Source organism: Cucurbita pepo, chromosome 16 (genome assembly GCF_057944985.1).
Source record: "Cucurbita pepo subsp. pepo isolate OVF chromosome 16, ASM5794498v1, whole genome shotgun sequence".
NCBI lineage: Eukaryota > Viridiplantae > Streptophyta > Magnoliopsida > Cucurbitales > Cucurbitaceae > Cucurbita > Cucurbita pepo.
The window spans coordinates 389,672-395,458 of record NC_141813.1 but is presented as its reverse complement, the minus strand read 5'-3'; positions in this window follow the sequence as shown (position 1 = coordinate 395,458).

Below are 5,787 nucleotides of genomic sequence, written 5' to 3'. Positions count from 1 at the left end.
ATCCAACTCACTGCTGTTCCATCTATAGTGTAGATATACCCAGATGTGCTCTTGCTGGAGTCTACATCTCCACTCAGATCAGCATCCACAAAACCTTGCAGAACTACTTTGCCATTGCCATAACAAAGTGTAGTATTGGATGTACCTCTCAGATATCTCAGAAGCCACTTCACAGCTTCCCAATGTTCCTTCCCTGGATTTGCCATGTACTTGCTAACAACTCCCACTGCATGTGTTATGTCAGGTCTAGTGCAGACCATAGCATACATCAAACTCCCAACTGCAGAAGCGTACGGAACTGATGCCATGTGCTCACGTTCCTCAACTGTCTTGGGAGATTGCCCCTTTGACAATTTAATATGATTTGCCAAGGGGGTAGTCCTGGGTTTAGCGTTATTCATCTTGAATTTGGACAACACCTTCTCAATGTACTGCTCTTGGGATAGATTTAATGTGCCAGCAGATCTATCTCGAGAAATCCTCATCCCAAGGATCTGCTTCGCTGCACCTAAATCTTTCATCTCAAATACTGAAGACAAGCTTGCCTTCAGGTGGTTTATCTCCCTCATACTTGATCCAGCAATTAGTATATCATCCACATACAGGAGTAGAAACACATAAGAATCAGTGTATTTCTTGAGGTAGCAACACTGATCCTTTTCACTTCTGTGGAAACCACTCTTGCTCATGAAGGAGTCAAACTTCTTGTACCATTGTCTCGGTGCTTGTTTCAGTCCATACAAGCTCTTATTGAGCTTACACACCATGTGCTCCTTGCTTGGAGCTGCAAATTCTTCGGGTTGTTGCATATAGATCTCCCCATCTAGATCTCCATGTAAAAATGCCGTTTTTACATCCATTTGCTCAAGGTGCAAATTCTCCGATGCAACAATACTCAGTAGAATTCGGATAGTAGTTAATTTCACAACTGGAGAAAAGATCTCAGCATAATCAATGCCTTTTCTTTGTGAATATCCTTTAACTACTAACCGAGCCTTAAACCTCCTTCTGCCATCTGGTTCAACCTTGATTTTGAACACCCATTTGTTCAACAGAGCTCTCTTTCCTGTAGGCAACTCAGTCAGCACCCACGTATTATTCCTTTCAAGTGAGCTCATCTCATCATCCATGGCTTGCTCCCACTTAGTTGAATCTTCCACTTGTAGGGCCTCATCAAAGGACTCTGGTTCTCTTTCGTCAGTCAGCAACAGATAGTGTAATGAGGTTGAATATCTGTCTGGTGCTCTGGTAGTTCTGGATCTTCTCAACACCTGTTCAGGTGCAACTTGCTCCACGTCTGGTTCTTCAGCAATAGGATCAGCCACGTCTGGTTTTTCAGCAATAGGATCAAGAGTTTCTTGAGCTTCTGTTGTACCATCACTGTGTGAATTTTCTTGCCACTCAAATTCAACTCCCACTTGCTTCGTAGTCTCAGAGTTTATCTTCTCTCTGTCCTTGTACATGACATTTTCATCAAAGGTCACATCACAGTGTCTTAGGATCTTCATATTTTTCTCATCCCAAAACCTATACCCGAACATGTCAGAGCCATAGCCTATGAAGTAGCATTTCACAGCCTTAGCATCAAGCTTATCTCTCTTCTCTGGATCAACATGAACATACGCAGTACAGCCAAAGGTTCTCAAGTGAGAGTACTTGAGTTCTTTTCCTGTCCATACTTCTTCGGGCAATTGGAACTTCAAGGGTACTGACGGCCCTCTATTAATCAAATATGCTGTTGTGTTCACAGCATCAGCCCAGAATGTCTTTGGCAATCCAGAATGAATCCTCATGCTTCTTGCTCGCTCATTCAAGGTTCTGTTCATCCTTTCTGCAATACCATTTTGTCTTGCCTTACCGGGAATTGTTCTTATTAATCTAATTCCCTCAGCTGCACAAAATGTTATAAACTCTGATTTGTTGTACTCTCCTCCATTGTCAGACCTCAGGCATTTGATCTTCAAGCCGGTCTGATTTTCAACTTCAGCTTTCCACTTCTTGAAGGTGGTAAACACATCTAACTTGTGTTTCAGAAAGTAAACCCATACCTTCCTGCTGAAGTCATCGATGAAGGTGACGTAGTACCTTGATCCACCAAGTGATGAAACTGGAGATGGTCCCCAGACGTCTGTATGGACCATTTCCAACCGCACTTTCTTCGGTTCTCTGGCAGCCTTTGTGAAACTAACTCGTTTCTGTTTGCCCATAACGCAGCTCTCACAAAGACCCATATCAACAGATTTTAAGCCTTCTAAAGCTCCTTTCGCAGTCAGCATCTTCATTCCTTTGACACTCATATGTCCAAGTCTATTGTGCCATAGACTTGAATTGGAAGCACTCTCAGCAGCAGCAGTCATGTTTATACACTCTGCAGTAGTGTATAAGGTTCCGGATTTTGTGCCACGCGCAACAACCATGGCGCCCTTCACAATCTTCCAGGAACTCTTTCCAAACTCTGCTGCATAGCCTGTGCTATCCAACTGACCAATAGAGATCAGGTTCTTCTTGAGACCAGGAATGTATCTGACATCTTGTAATGTCCATTGATTTCCTGCTGGAGTTTGTATTGAGACATCTCCCTTTCCTTCAATCTCCAAGGTTTTATTGTCGGCAAGATACACCTTCCCGAAATTTCCTGATTTGAAATTTCGAAACAATTCCTTACTTGGAGACGAATGGAACGATGCACCTGAATCCAAAATCCAGGATTCAGCTGGGCTATCCACACTAAGGATTAAAACGTCCTCAGCATCTTCTGTTGTGTATATAGAATCATCATCATCTTCAGATTTATGATTCTGCTTCTTCTTTAGCTTTGTACAATCTGTCCGAAAGTGTCATTTTCTCCCACAGCTCCAACACGTTACGTTGGGTTTGTTTGGAGATTTTTCCCGGTTCTGTGATTTTGAACGCCCATGTTTGTTTGAGCTCTTTGATTTGCTTCTTCCCCTTCGATCAACACTGAGAGCATTGCCTGATGAATCTCCAGTTTCCCGTTTGCGAATACTTTCGCTGAGAACTACATCTCGAATTTCATCAAACTTCAGTTTATCAGATCCTCGGGAACTGCTGATTGCGGTAACAACAGTATCCCATGACTCGGGTAAGGATGACATCAAAATCAACGCTTTAATTTCATCTTCGAAATTAATTTCCACCGAACCCAGTTGACTTATGATCATATTGAATTCATTTATATGATCCGCAACACGTCCATCTTCAGACATCTGTAGATTGAACAATCTACGCATCAAATACACCTTGTTCATAGCCGACGGTTTTTCATACATATTTGACTGCGCCTTCATCAAATCTGACGTTGTCTTCTCCTTGATGATGTTAAACGCCACGTTTCTGGATAGCGTCAACCGGATCATCCCTAAGGCTTGTCGATCCTTGAGCTTCCACTGTTCCGTGGTCATGGTATCCGGCTTCACCCCCAACAGAGGTTCGTGAAGATCTTTCTGGTACAGATAATCTTCAATCTGCATCTTCCAGAAACCGAAATCGGATCCATCGAACTTCTCAATTCCAATCTTTGAACTTTCCATCTTCACAGATCGTGGTGAATTTTGCCTTGCTCTGATACCAGTTGTTAGGATCGCACAACAACGCACACGCTCGATCTAGATGATCACAAAGAGAAGGATAGAGAGAATTGCAAGGAGAACTCTGGCTAAAAGGATTTTGTATTGATGACTTCAGGTATGTACAACAAGAGAGAGTACAGAGAATAGAAAAGTACATTTCAAAGCTTTACTAGACGGGATATATATATGGTTCAGTCTACTAAATATAGCTTTACCAGATTTAACCATCTACTATATATAGCTATGTACCATATATAGCTTTACCGGATATAGCTTCACCATATATGGCTTTATCAAATATAGCTTTACCGGATATAGCCATTGACCAAGCTATAAAATACAGGGAGCAGACTCCACAACTCAACAAGGAAAACGTTATTTTGGGGAATGATGGCAGGGGTCATGAGAGTTTCTCTCACCCTATTATTAGTAATTGAAAAGTATAAATACCTAATCCATTTCGTGTAAAATTAGAGCAAAAGCAGAGACCAATAGAAAAGGTTTTTCAGTATTCTGTATCTCCTTATCTCTCCTCTCTCGACATCTCCTCCACAAATACGCAAGTAGTATTTTCACAAAGCGATATCGGAGTGTTCTATTGTTAGTGTGTGTGAGATTACTTCACAGATTCGTGAGTCTTATTTTAACAAATTGGTATCAGAGCTATTTCACAAATTGGTATTAGAGCCGATGGCAAATGTGATGGGTCAAATGCCGCTATCACGATTAATGAAGACAAACTACGAGAATTAGTTCATCCAAATGAAAGCTCTTCTCGGTTCTCAAGACGCATGGGAGGTGGTCGAAGAAGCTTTCGAAGAACCAAAGGATACCATTGGTTATACGGCAGTGCAAAACAAGGCGCTAAAAGAATTGCAATCAAAGGATTAGGTGGCATTATACATGCTATTCCGGGCCGTTGACGAGTCGGGCTTTGAGAAGATCGCCAGAGCAACTACTTCAAAAGAAGCGTGGGACACATTAGAAAAAGTGTTCAAAGGAACCGACCGAGTCAAGCAAGTGCGTCTCCAAACTCTGCGTGGCGAGTTGGAGAGCTTGAAGATGAAGAAGTCAGAAAGTGTATCTGACTACATTACGCACGTACAAATAGTGGTAAACCAACTAAATCGAAACAGAGAAATGTTACCCGGACACGGGTTGTGGAGAAGATCTTGAGGTCGTTAACCGACAACTTCGAGAATGTTGTATGTGCGATAGAAGAGTCAAAGGACCTAACGAAGTTCACGATCGATGAGCTCATCAGTTCTCTTGAGGCACACCAGCAACGTAAGAAGAAGAAGGAGACATTCGATCAAGCACTTCAAACCAAAGCATCAATAAAAGATGAAAAGGTACTCTACTCTCAAAATGTTCAAAGTAGAGGTTGTGGTCGTGGAAGTTGCAGAAATGGTTGAGGTGGTCAAGGTAGCAGTTATGAAGAACATTATAAGGAGAAGTGACAGTCGGGCCAAGAAAATTGGCGTGGAAGAGGACGCAGTCATGGATGCGGTCAAGGATATTATTCCAACATCTAGTGTTATAAATGTCAAAATTACGATCACTATGCAAACAATTGTAACTCCGACAAATGTTAGAATTGTGGCAGAATGGGTCATTTTGCAAGAGATTTTTTAGTCGAGGAAAAGGTGGAAGAAACGATCAACCTAGCTTTGGATGACGCAACAAACGAAGGCATTCTCTTGATGGCCCAAAATGAAGAGTTGAAAACAAAAAAAACACGGCGGTGCGAAAGACGATGGCAGTAGTCGTGAGGCGGTGGAAACTGTTGGAAATGAGGTGATACGCAGCGGATTTTGTGAAATCACGATATCGGAGACGAGAAAATTGAAGAAGGATGAACAACTGGATAACAGAGAGCATGAGCTCGAAGAGAGAGAGCTCCAATGGCAACAAAGAGAATTTGAGGAAGAAAGAAGAAAAAGGATGAAAATGGAAGAAGAAAAGAAAGATTTAGAAATGAAGATTGAGAGGCTAGAGATGAAAGTGGAAAATGTCGTTGTGGACTTGCGAAGGGAATTGAGTAAATTGAAAGAAGTTTTGACGTCCGAGTCGAGCGTGGATGAGAATGGGAGAAATGAGGAGTTGGTGTCTCAAATGGGCTGTTCTCGAGAAGCTCCAAATGAAGTCTCATCAGAAAAGGACAAGTTTAGTTTGCTGCTCAAGGACAAGGAGAGGA